The 13,303-nt window shown below is 39.6% G+C and overlaps 2 long non-coding RNA genes across 2 annotated transcripts; both read left to right on the top strand.

The window, feature by feature from the left end:
• The first annotated feature begins 2,289 nt into the window (after positions 1-2,289).
• Positions 2,290-12,266, top strand: LOC132711116 (uncharacterized). The gene is made up of 3 exons (XR_009621918.2): positions 2,290-2,335; positions 9,626-9,725; positions 12,178-12,266. It is a non-coding gene; the product is annotated as an uncharacterized LOC132711116 (long non-coding RNA).
• On the top strand, positions 3,100-5,426 carry LOC148116782 (uncharacterized). Its single transcript, XR_015731333.1, has 2 exons — positions 3,100-3,164; positions 5,263-5,426. It is a non-coding gene; the product is annotated as an uncharacterized LOC148116782 (long non-coding RNA).
• Positions 12,267-13,303: the final 1,037 nt, after the last annotated feature.

The raw sequence follows: 13,303 nt of genomic DNA, 5'->3' as shown, positions 1-13,303 counted from the left end.
TTCTTTCATTCTCCTTCTGAGAGAGAGAGAGAGAAAGGGAGGGAGGGATGGAGGGAGAGATGGGGGGGAGGGAGAAAATATGAAGGAAAGGTCAAAGTAAGTTCTGTGTTGATTTCACGCGATAACTGACTGACAGGACTAAGCTGATCCAAGAACTACAAGTTTGATCCTGTGAGCCACCCTACAGGCTGGGACTCAGCCCTGTAACTGCAAGGGGATCCTGGGCTTTTTGCTCAGGTACTGAGAGCTGCTTTGTTTCCTTCTGCACCAGAGAAAACAAGCACTGGTCAAAGGTGCTTTAATAAAAGAGAAATACTTAACTGGCCTAAACCAGCCCAAAGATGGGAGAGAGGCTTTGTGGGGAACGCAGCAAGGAAGGTGTTGATTCAACCCTTGTAATAACTTCATTGAATGGACTATTCCTCATGTAGTCTTCTATTTATTAAGGGTTATGACTTCTTTGCTTAGAGCAGCAAACTGGCCTCGTACCTGGGGCCAACCCCAACACACCTGGTGCCAGAATCAGAACAGATCATCCTTAATTCCTTTCTTAGGAGCTGAAAGAAGGATCTCGGGTAACGCTTGTTCTTTCCTGACTTGGCTGCCAGTGTAGAAATCAGGACAGACATAGGAAACCATCTCTTTGAGCCTTTGAAGCCAGTATTTTGCTTTCAGAGAAGAGCACGGTAGAAATGCTCCATTGTATTTCTTAAAACTGTAAGCTGTGGATATTCTCTGATTATGACAGAATACAAGGAGGGAGAGAAGGACACGGTGGCTCAGTGGCTAAGATGCTGAGCTTGTCGATCAAAAGGTCGGCAGTTCAGCGGTTCAAATCCCTAGTGCCATGTAACGGGGTGAGCTCCCATTACTTGTCCTAGCTTCTGCCAATCTAGCAGTTCGAAAGCACGTAAAAAATGCAAGTAGAAAAATAGGGACCACTTTGGTGGGAAGGTAACAGTGTTCCGTGCACCTTTGGTGTTTAGTCAGTTGTGTACATCTTGTGCTGTGTCAAATCTCTCTAATTTGGCATTGAACATCCATAGCTTATCAGATAGGTGCTGTTGTTTTTGTTATCCACTATCCATGGAGATGCCAGAAATTGGACCAATGTTTGCCATTTAATCAGTTGGCCTGATTAAATCCATTGAGACTTGCATCCTGAACCAAAGTCATTTGTCCCACCTGCCAAGTTCCCTGATGCCTTCCAGGATAAGAGTAAAATTGGAAATCATCTCCTAGATTAACCTCTAGGGAAGAGAAATAAAAGTAAGCATACTATGTTCATAATTTCCTATCGTAGTTCCCTCAGAGGGAGACTTTTTTTGAGACAAGACTTATGGCAGAATATTAAAGGGAAAGTAAAATATGCTTCAAGGATAAACAAAAAGAAAGAGTCAACTGTCAGGTTGAATCAGAAGGATTTCACATAAGGCCCACAAGCATGCCTTTCCTCCATTTCCAGGGTCTGAAATTCAACATTTGTCCTAAATAAGAGCATGTAAGGGGACACGGTGGCTCAGTAGCTAAGACGCTGAGCTTGTCGATCAGAAAGGTTGCCAATTCGGCAGTTCGAATCCCTAGCGCCGCGTAATGGAGTGAGCTTCCGTTACTTGCCCCAGCTTCTGCCAACCTAGCAGTTCGAAAGCATGTAAAAAATGCAAGTAGAAAAATAGGGACCACCTTGGTGGGAAGGTAACAGCCAGCCACATGACCACAGAATTGTCATCAGACAGCACTGGCTCTTCATCTTAGAAATAGAGATGAGCACCACCCCCTAGAGTTGGGAATGACCAGCACATATATGTGAGGGGAACCTTTACCTTTACCTTAAGAGCATGTAAAGGAAGGATATTTTATGCAAAACCTGCAGTAGGAGACTTTAGGTACCCTTGACTTACAACTCACTGTTGCTATCCATACCCCTCCTTCATGTGGAGAAGGATTGAATTATGCCTCCAATTTTTGGCATCTACAGTAGTTGATAAGAGTCAATTACATGAATAGAATGTAATGTTTTGGTGGGAGAGCCTCTCTTGCTCTCCTCTCCCTCCCTGAATAAATAAATGTAATTGCTTTTTAGTTTAGCAATCCTCAAAACCACCGTGAGTCAGTGCAGAAGAAATATGTAATGGAGGCAGAGCTGCCAATGTCTTTGTTTTTTTTTGTGAATTACCATAGGAACCGATCACCAGGAGTGAGTCATAATGGATGTCAGAGCTTTCGATGGGACTTGGCTCCAAGTGGTTCGTATGAGTCCAAGGGTTTTGAAGTCATGGTGTGCCATAGACAGGAACATTTTCTCCTTGTTAATTCCTCTCTTATTTTGTATCAGGTGAGTGAAAGGAGAGCTTCATTTAGGGAATCTTACCTGTCTTCTAATCACGAGAGACAACCTGCCCACCACCATCATCCTTCCTCAAGATAACACTAAATCATCCCAATGGTTTTAGTATCCCTATTATTCTTTTAAAAATGCAACTTCACAAAGATAAAAATAAAAAAGCAGGAGGGCAAACATTACAGGGTCATCCCTTGATGTCTGATGTCACCCTGATGTCTGATGTCCCTGCCATAATCCCTGATGTCACCCTGCCATAACCTCAGAAGCCAGGGAAAAACCAATAAGACCTCTGTCACAAAAAAGTCACCCAACTCTGACCTACATAAGACAAACAATACAGGAAGAGCAATCACCAAAAAATGCAGTATTATTACTGTGTTTACCCAAAAATAAGACCGTCTTATATTTTTTTGAACCCTGAAATAAGCACTTGGCCTTATTTTAGGGGAAGTCTTATTATTTTGGGGTGTGTGGAGCAAGATAGGACTCCTCTTGTCATCTTTCCTGATTTCCAGCTCTGTCTCCCTAACCCTAACCAGAGGAAATGGCTGGGACAGCTGCGCATGCATTTAAATATTTTTGGGGAGGCCTTATTTTCGGTGGGGGTTATTGGGGGGGGTTATTTTAGCGCATGCACTCCAAAGCCCGATTGGGCTTATTATCCAGGGAGGTCTTATTTTTGGGAAAACACAGTATAAATGTAGAGCTCCTTGTTTGCTCAGAAAATGCCAGCTTTCTGTTGCTCTCCTATCAAAAGGTATCTAACAGAGAGATTGCAGTTCTTCATTCTGGTCTCTGTTCAGGATTGGCAGTCTTCCAGGTATGTGACACAGGTAAACAGTCATTTGCAGTAGTAACTGGGGCAAGGACATTTGATAAGAGGAAATGCAATGGTTTAATGAAGTGTTTCTCAACCTTGGCAACTTGAAGATGAGTGGATTTCAACTCCCAGAACTCCCCAGCCAGCTCAGATCATTTATCATGCAAACAAAAATCTAAGAAGACTTCTGAATTGAGGCCTGTCATACCTGAACTACAAAAATCTGGATAACCGCAGGATGGCAATAAATACAGAATATAATCTAACCCTTCATTGCTATCTTGTGGTCATCTGAAAGTTTGCCGTTCAATAACATGGAATTCTGATCTCATTGTATTATAGGCATTTCTTTTTTTTTTTATAGAAACTTTATTGAGGTTTTTTACAAACAAAACAGAAATAAAAAAAATAGAAAAAAAGAGAGAGGAACAAAACATTCAGACAAAGACATGTATTATAGGCATTTCTATGCTGGCTCCACCAGTTTTTGTTTTTTTTTTTGTTTTTTTGTTTTTTTTTTTTTGTTTTTTTTAAATTTGATTTATATGCCGCCCTTCTCCAGAGACTCAGGGCGGCTTACAATGCGTTAAGCAATAGCCTTCATACTTTTGTATATTTTATACAAAGTCAGCTTATTGCCCCCACAATCCGGGTCCTCATTTTACCTACCTTAGAAAGGATGGAAGGCTGAGTCAACCTTGAGCCTGGTGAGATTTGAACTTGCAGTAATTGCAGGCAGCTGATGTTAATAACAGTGCTTTAGTCTGCTGCTCCACCAGGGCTCTGTTATTGTGATATCTGGTCTGGATCTCAAAAAGCCTTTGTGATATAGACAGAGGTCGTTGCTTTATGATCTAATTCTTGTCATTAGGTAGCTCTGTGTTTTAGATTCTGCTAGAGTATAAGAGTTAAGAATGCAAGTGTTATTTTTGATAGGCCTGGGATGTCTGGGTGGCTTAAGGATGAAACCTGTCTGGCTTACGTGCAAAGTGTCCACTCACCTTGCAGGTAAGACCCCAAGCAAATGTTTTAAACATGCCATTGATTACAGGGTCTCCTATCTCAGCTGTAACAGCCTAAGGACTACTTTCCAAAGTTACATTAAAGTCGTTTGACTAATAAAGCCTAAATATCTCATGATTTCTATGAGGCAGGAATATGAAAGAAGGAGGGGGGGGAAACCCTCCCAAGCTTGCTGACATCAGCCAGTTTATTCAGGTCAATGGTTGCAGTGGTTTCTAAGATTTCCAGCTATTGGACTTTGTTTTAGCCAGCCAACATCAGTGGTTTTGGAAGAATTTCAGAAGGATTATAAATGCTGCTTAAAGACGCATTATTTCCCAACAAAATAGCTGAAACCACAGCATGCAATTAAGGCAAAGCTTTTAAGAGGGACACAGCCAAGGAAGAGTGCCCATTCGCATGATTCCAAACATGGCATTTGTCTTCAGATGTGAAGTGTTTCATAAGGTTTTGGAAGTATATCTTATAGCGATCTTCCTCAAGTCTATCAGATTGCTCACATTGTTTTCTTTACTTAGACCTATTGGCAAAAATAGGACTAACAATTTGCAAAAAAAGCAAGCAAGAGAAGAGAAGCAGCTGGTAGTGTTGCTAAAATTAAGGGTAGGAAGCCTCCTGGTTTTGAACAAAGAGACGTTTCACACTGCTTTTGAATAGCTTGCAGAATCACTTGTGTTCTTAGAACACAATTGTAAGAAATGAATGCATACTTCCTATACACATACATGTACATCATGCCACTTTACTACTCATTCTATCATGGAGATCTATACTAAGCAATTTGATGGAAATGAAACAAAATACTTTAAGAGCAAGTCATAAGACTTGATTGATGTTTGTTTGTTTTGTATGTTGTATTGTTGTTTTTATGTTTGTTTGTACTTTTTAACTAATTTTTTTTTTTAAAGGAAATAAAGCAAAGTAGTAGGACAAATATTTGGACTTTGCTTGAACAGATTAAAACAGCCGGATCTTTTTCAAGTTCATCAGTGAATCTTAAAACAAACAGATGTTTTCTGTTTCTTCAAGGAATCCAGTCATGCCAATTTTACAACAGAAGCATTATTTTTTCTAGTGCAAGAGGAAGCCTGAACTTTTATATGAATGGCAGGGAAGTTATCCAAATGAGAATTCTGAAAAAAGGTTCTTCTCCTTCATTAACAAAAAACAACAACAACCCAGCAATAGCACTGGAATTAGAACAAGGAAGAAAATAAAGGAAGGAACAGAGGAAAAAAAGATCATAGATGTATTGGTGGATTGTTCTGGCCCTTCCTCCATATAAGATTTCAGATTTAATTTTATGCAACTATATTGCTAGAATATCCATCGATAATAATTTTAATGGAAGGTTCTTGAGAAGACAACAATAAAACAATTTATTGGAAATGAAGTGGAAGATGATCTCAATAGAGGTTATGCTAGTTTCATGATGATTGGAATTACCAAATAGTTTAAATCAGGGCTGTCAAACTTACGGCCCGTGGGCCTGATCCGGCCTGCGAGTTGCTTAAATCTGGCCCGTGGGACCGACTTGGAAATATCAAAGGACCGGCCTGCAGTGCCTCTGCCGGGCAAAATGGGAGATTGGGGGGGGGAATCTCGTTAGTGAGATTTAATTGTGTATCCAGTTGTAGTCCAAATGGACCTGGAAATGTTTCCATGCAGCATGCATATTTTCTGAATCTTTCTAGACATTTAGCAATATATGATTTATGATACATGCATATATGATGATTTTGTTGCATTGTACAGCGTTCCTCTTTACAATGGATATCTGGAATAAAATTTTAATGTTTTCAAAAAAATCTATCAAAAATGAAAAATGGGAGGGTCAGCTAAAGTATTCTACATAGAGTAAATTAATATTTCAACAGGGAAAAGGGAAACCTGAGCTAATATTGCCCAACAATAACAAAGTGTTTACAATTTTATTATTTGGGGATGAAGAAATGCCATAAATAAGGCAGACGGATTAATACATAAAGAAGACAAAAAAAGAGATATGGATGAATTAAAGAGAAGTGAATTGTTATGTTTAAAAGTGTTTTAAGATTCTAAATGTTAATTTATTATTCAACCCAGTAAGTATACTGTAAATATAATACCCAGGATGTTGTTTAGGTTGTCTTAGCTCACATTAGGCTTTTGAACATCTCTGTTCTGACAATATTATGCACATATTCAGATCTGCTCCTATACAAAAGAGTCAAGCAGCTGAGGACTCCACATGTCTTTAATCTCTACATTATGGAATTGAGTAAACCTCCCTTTGTCTGGAATAGCTGTTTTGAATGCAAATGGGAAAAATGCATCTTGAGCCTGTGTCAAATGCTAACCATGACCACACCTACTCTGGCCATGGCCACCATGACCACGCCCACCCCGTTCACCCCCACCCCGGCCCTCCGAGGTCAAACACAACCCTGATGTGGCCCTCAATGAAATCGAGTTTGACACCCCTGGGTAAACCATGCATAGTCTGATCCACTTCTGAATCTCACCAAATTATTGCATGAAACTGATAGTGAATCCTCCTTCTCTGGGAGATGCAGTGTATAAGGAAATACCCTGATCAAAGTCAAACCATAGAAAAAGGGGAGGTGTATTATGGAGAAACAGCTGGATTTTAAAAATACCATCTTTTTAAAAACATAACTGTTTTGTGGATTCCAGCCATATTGGTCTATACCTTTAAAGTGCTGATAATTTCATACAGTACCATTATTAAAAGCAAGTGGAAGTGAGTGAGCCTTTGTACTCATGAGATCTCTTCTCCGGCTACAAATTGTTAAGTGAAAAAAGGGTGAAATTAAAAGAAAAGAAGTTTCTCATGAATAGCCCAAGCATGGAACCCGATTACATCTTTCCACTTAAATAACGGCTTCCTTTTGTGAAACAGAGAGGGCACAGATTCCCTGTTTCATGTGTGCTCTCAAATTCTCCTCAAATTTTCCCCTGCCCAATCGTGTCCAACTCTAGGGGGTGGTATTCATCTCCATTTCCTAGTGGAGGGAGCCAATGTTGTCTCAAGATGCTTCTGTGGTCATGTGGCTGGCATGGCTATATGGCAGGGGTGGGCAAATGTGGCTCTTTTACTGTGGCCAAGCTGTCTCAGGAATTCTGGGAATTGAAGTCCACAGGTTGTAAAAGGGCCACATTTGCCCACCCCTGCTATATGGTATACACCAAAGACGCATGGAGCGCTGTTTTCTCCCCATCAAAGTGGTACCTATTTATCTACTCGCACTTGCATGCTTTCGAATTGCTAGGTGGGCAGGAGATCTTCTAATTAAGGTCTATCCAATTAATATCTCATTTGAAGATAAGAAACATCAGACAAGAAATCAGGAGACTTGTAATTATCCCTCCATGTTTACCACAATATTCTTCTTTCACAAGTGAGCCTTGGCTGATCTCAAAAAGCTAAGCAGAGTTACATCTGGTTAGTGTTTCAGTAGGAAAGTACCAGAAAACTCCAGGGCTGGGTGTTAGATTGGGAAATTGAAACAAAAAATTCCCAGAAAAAGACAGTGGCAAATCACTTTCAGCTGTTGAAAACTACACATATGGGTCCATGAAGCCACCAGGAGTAAGCTTGACTTCAAAGAGATTTTTACCTTAATTTATATAAGAATTAAAGCATACACATACACACATATACCATAATGCCAATATAAATTAATAACAAAGTACACTATAAACTTAGAAGTAAAAAGAAATAGATTCTAGATTCTGCCTTTTTTAATTGTTGGATAACCATTTGTCTGAAGTTGTGTAGGGTTTCCTGCCTGGGCAGGGGGTTGGACTAGAAGACCTCCAAGGTCCCTTCGAACTCTGTTATTCTATTCTATTCTATTCTATTCTATTCTATTCTATTCTATTCTATTCTATTCTACTCTAATTGCTCTGAATATACAGCTAAGGAAGGCACTTGTCAATGTGCTGGTAATAAAACGTGGTATTTGTTTAGAAGCAGGCACCATCATATCTGCCTATCATGTTTTTTTAAATATCTGTCTCCTTTGTGACACATGTTCTAATCTTTGGCAAGTAGGTAATGTATTCTACTAATTAATTTGCCTGATGCAAAACTAATTCATTATTCTTTTTTAAATGCAGTCAGCAATAACTAGGTGCATATCTAGCTAATATAAACATGTTTTTTTTTTATTTGATTTATATGCCGTACTTCTCCAGAGACTTAGGGCGGCTTACAATGCGTTAAGCAATAGCCTTCATACTTTTGTATATTTATACAAAGTCAGCTTATTGCCCCCACAAACTGGGTCCTCATTTCACCTACCTTAGAAAGGATGGAAGGCTGAGTCAACCTTGAGCCTTGGAGAGATTCGAACCAGCAGTAATTGCAGGCAGCTGTGTTAATAACAGGGTGCTTAGACCACTGTACCATCAAGGCCCATGTGGTCAGATATTGTCTTTTTTGATAGAAAGTACACATTAAAGAAAAAGTTGAGACTCACTGGAAATTTTAGTTGGTATACTGGGTATAGTATGAAATCTTTCCAGTTGTTGGCCAGTTGGGAACTTCAAAAGCATGTCATCAAGACATTTAGAAGAGGGAAAAAAATATCAAAATTACACTGGCGGCTTCTTATAAAGAAAACCTGTATAAAATGTTTTACAGGTGGCACTTCCCACCCACAAGATTGGCAAGAATTAGTAAAAAATACTCCCCAATTTGTTGGAAATGTGAGGCGGATCTAGGGTCATACTACCATATGTGGTGGGAGTGCTCAAAAGCAAAAAGTTTTTGGCAGCAAATAAGGAGCTGGTTAGAAGAGATGTTAATGTTCAAAATAGAAGTCAAGCCGGAATTTTTCTTACTGGGCATGATAGATGGCAAATATGACAAAAATGTAACCTATTTAATATTGCATATACTTACCGCGGCAAGACTAGCATTTGCTCAAAAATGGAAGTGTAAAGAAATACCCTCAGAAGAAGAAGTAACACACAAAATTTACAGCTGTGCAGAGATGGACAGTCTTACTTTAGAACTCAAAGACAAAAGTGAATCAACATACTATGAAGTCTGGAATAAATGTTATATTTGGTTAGAAAAGAGGAAGAATGCCAAAAACAAAGGATAATGAATGTCTGGAAATGTATATATCAATGTATATCAATATATCAAGGTATATTGAATTTGTGAAGGTAATATAGGTTTATTAAATATATGTATAGCTGTTTAGGAAGTAAAATACTGTATACTTGATATATAATCAAATAGGAGATATGTAAATCTGTATATAGATTAAGGAATAAATTACTTATTAAATTGAATTTGACGCAAATGTTAGAAACCAGAAACATTGAGCAATGTCCATTGTTTTACTTTTAAAACTAATAAAATATTTAATTAAAAAAAGACATTTAGAAGAATTTGCTTTTTCTTTTCTTTTTTTTTTAAACAGATGGGTATGTGTCCAAACACAGCACTGGACTTTAACCACCAATTCCACACCTGAAACCCAGCCCAACAGGATCTAAGTAATCTGCTTCCTTCAGAATTATGTAAGGTTGCAGCTCTTTCACTTTCCTTTAAAAAAAAAAAAAAGATTAGAGATTAGAGGTCAGAAATTATTCAACCCAGTTGGATTAAAACGTAATATTTTGAGGAGGGTTGTACTCCATTCCTCCAAGACAGAAAGCACAATCCCTGAAAAGCACTTTTACAACCTCTGGAATTCCACCCCACACAACTGCCCCACAGCTGTCTGAAGAAGCCATGTAGACAGGTACAACTAGGTACAATCGTCCTAGAAGGATACCTAAAATGCCAAGTTAAACAGAGCATGCATTTTTGAGGGGGAAAGAAAAATAATATTGGTCATTTGTGTTTTGAGGTGAGGTGCTCTAGCTGCCAAGAACCCTGTCTAGTTCCTTGGATCCAATAAAAGCAAAAAAAGTTTCAGAAAACTATGCAAGATGTTATCCCAGTAAGCTCACTTTGTTCCTGTCAATGTGGAGATGGAGTTGAAATGAACGTGAAAGATTTTTCTATGCAAAATGTCTCGTAACCATGTCACAAGCAGCTGAAGAAAGGTAATTCTGCCTACACTTCTCCGCTAGGCTATCGGCGCCTTAAGCAGGTGGCATTTTGTGGATTCAATGAATGTGGAGAAGTATTGGTGATTTTTCACCGATATAGTCAGAGGGCAATATTTTTCAGACAGGTCATATTATTAAAAATATCTGTGCAGTAAAAGACAGAGTTTTCAATCTTTTGAGAAAGTTGGTGGAAGGAGGAGGAGGAGGAGGAGGAGGAGGAGGAGGAGGAGGAGGAGGAGGAGGAGGAGGAGGAGGAGGAGGAGGAGAAGAAGAAGAAGAAGAAGAAGAAGAAGAAGAAGAAGAAGAAGAAGAAGAAGAAGAAGAAGAAGAAGAAGAAGAAGAAGATTTTAGTAAAATAGCTTAGACCCACTATATCTACATTTTCTACACATCTTTGCTGTCCTTTACTGATTGTCTAATTGTCCGCAGTTCAAATGTCATAGGCCTAAACTAGGTGTGCTACAAATATTTTGATTAGAGAAAGGTAGAAAATTGCCCTGCTGTAAATCCATAATTTTCTGAAAAACTTAGTGGCACCTGTCTCATTCCACGAAAATGAGGCTGGGCTCCATGCAGTCTATGAAATGCCCATCTCTCTTCACAGGGATCAAAAGGTAGTGAACCAGCTTTCAACCTCAGTAGAACACCCTTTCCAAAAATATATTGAGGGCTGGCTTTAGACTAAGGCCAAGCAGGTGCTGGCTTAGGGGGCCAAAGTTTAGGAGACACAAATGTCACCCTTCCTTCCATAAACAAAGGCTGTGCCAAAGATGCCAGTCTTGGCATTGGCAGCGGGTACCACCATCAGTCAATGTGGGCTAAGGTGTCCTTACCTTCAGCTGGCATTGGGCATCTTCATTGGCATCCTTGCTACTCCTTTAAAACCCCTTAGTAGCAAGACATTGTGTAAGGATTGAACAGGATTTTACTTACGATGAAGAAAACTTGGTTTCATATACAGGTAATCCTCGATTTACAATCATTCATTTAGTGACCGTTCCAAATTACAACGGCACTGAAGAAAGTAACTTATGACTAAAAGTTTTTCCACAATTATGACCGTTGCAGGATCCCCACGGTCACGGGATCAAAATTCAGACGCTTGGCAACTGGGTCATATTTATGACGGTCATGGGATGGAGTCATGGGATTTCCTTTAGCGACCTTCTGACAAGCAAAGTCAACGGGGAAGCCAGATTCACTAACCACCGTATTACTAACTTAACAACTGCAGCGATTCACTTAATAACTGTGGCAAGAAAGGTTGTAAAATGGGGCCAAACTCACTTAACAACTCTCTAGCTGAGTAATGGAAATTTTGGGCTCAGTGATGGTTGTAAGTCGAGGACTGCCTGTAATGCCAGGATTTACCATCATTGCCCTTCCTTATAAATGGAGCCCACAAGGAGTGAGAACACTACAGTCTAAAACAGAAGTGGCCGACATAAGAAGAAATCAGTGCACGGTGTCTAAAGAGAACAAGGATGCGCCACAATTTTTCCACAGGAATCCCTTGTAGCTGCTGCTTAATTGCTGTAACGTTAAGCCTTGTGTGGGTGTAACAAGCACTTAAATAGCTGCAGTTTAGCAAGGAAAAAAAAAATTCAGCTCCTCGTTCTGGCCCATTCTGAACCTCCCCTTTTCCTCTGATTTGCCCTGCCAACCTGCCTCCCTCTTGGCAGATGATGTCAACTTTATAAAACCGTTGCTAAGGGATCTTTTCAAGGCCTCATAGGTCTAGTGAACGGTCCCAGGGCTTTGTCAAAGCACAGGGCAGAGGCTATATTTAAAAAAGACAAAAGCTGTTCGTGGAACTTTCGTGAATTGTAGTGTGATAATAGGAACAGTATTTTGTTTTGCTTGGACAATCGATGCCTTTAAAAAACACTTTTAAAGCACCATATCCCTTCTTCAGCAGGAAAGAAGAGAGCGGCAGCTTTGGATGTATCTAGAGTACAGAGATGACTCTAGATTTTGCCACTCCAGAGTGGCAGAGTGACAGAAACAAAGAATTGTTTTGGGACACAAATGGATTCGATGAAGAGGACAGAAAGTGGTGCAAACAGCGTTGAATGAAGTCCCGTCCTCCCAAAATTCTACCCTGCTCATGAAGCATTAAAGACATTGAATTATTCCGGAACGTTTGTGTGTTTTCATTGCCTGCTTTTTTCTTCTTATTATATGTGTATACTAAAGCAGGGAAGAGCAACTATTGCCATTTTATGACCTGTGGACTTCAACTCCCAGAATTCCTGAGCCAGCTATGCATCCCACAATTCCTCCCCTGCTGGCTCAGGAATTCTGAGGGTTGAAGTCCACAGATCATAAAATGGCCATAGTTGCTCACCCCTGTACTAAAAATTAGCCTCAACAACTATTGGCTAAAAAAACATTAGGTTCTACCTTCTTATATCCATTAACATAGCACAGTTATGCTATAATACCTGTTTATTCAAATATATCTTCCTTTGGGTTCAGTGGGGCTCATGTAGGTGACCATCATATTGCAGTCTAAGATAGCAGATGTCTATGGAGATTCCCAATCATCCAGTTAGAACTGAAGAAGCTTTTTGGACGAGAAGCGAAACGCTTTCAAAGGGGAAAAAAAAACCAAGAAAGTCCAGTTGCTTTTTGGAAAAAGCACCTTTGAGACTAAGATAGCAGACTTCCAAACCTCTTTTTTTAAAAAACCTCAGTTGGTGATAGAACCCACCCAGGCATACTCTGGATTTTTTTTTCTCCTTCATATGAAGCCTAAATGAAAATGGTGGTTGGTCAGAGCAGGGAGATCCATCATCAGCACCAATTAGGCCTCTATCATAAAGGAATAGAAAGTTCTTTGTGACTGAGCTGCAGTTTAATTTATGTCATCACTTAAAGCTACTATTTACAAGAAGTGGGCTCATGTGGACATAATAAAGAAACATTTATTTTTGATCAACATTACTATATCATCACAGTGTTGGGGTATGGGGGGGGAGACAGGCAGAACTTCTTTAGGAAATAAGAGCCGGAGAGCTGAGCAAAACCTTTCAAACTTG

This window comes from Pantherophis guttatus, chromosome 1 (assembly GCF_059756535.1).
Source record: "Pantherophis guttatus breed Tessera chromosome 1, ASM5975653v1, whole genome shotgun sequence".
NCBI classification, from domain to species: domain Eukaryota; kingdom Metazoa; phylum Chordata; class Lepidosauria; order Squamata; family Colubridae; genus Pantherophis; species Pantherophis guttatus.
The sequence above is the reverse complement of the archived record's forward strand: the minus strand, read 5'-3'. Positions and strand labels throughout refer to the sequence as shown.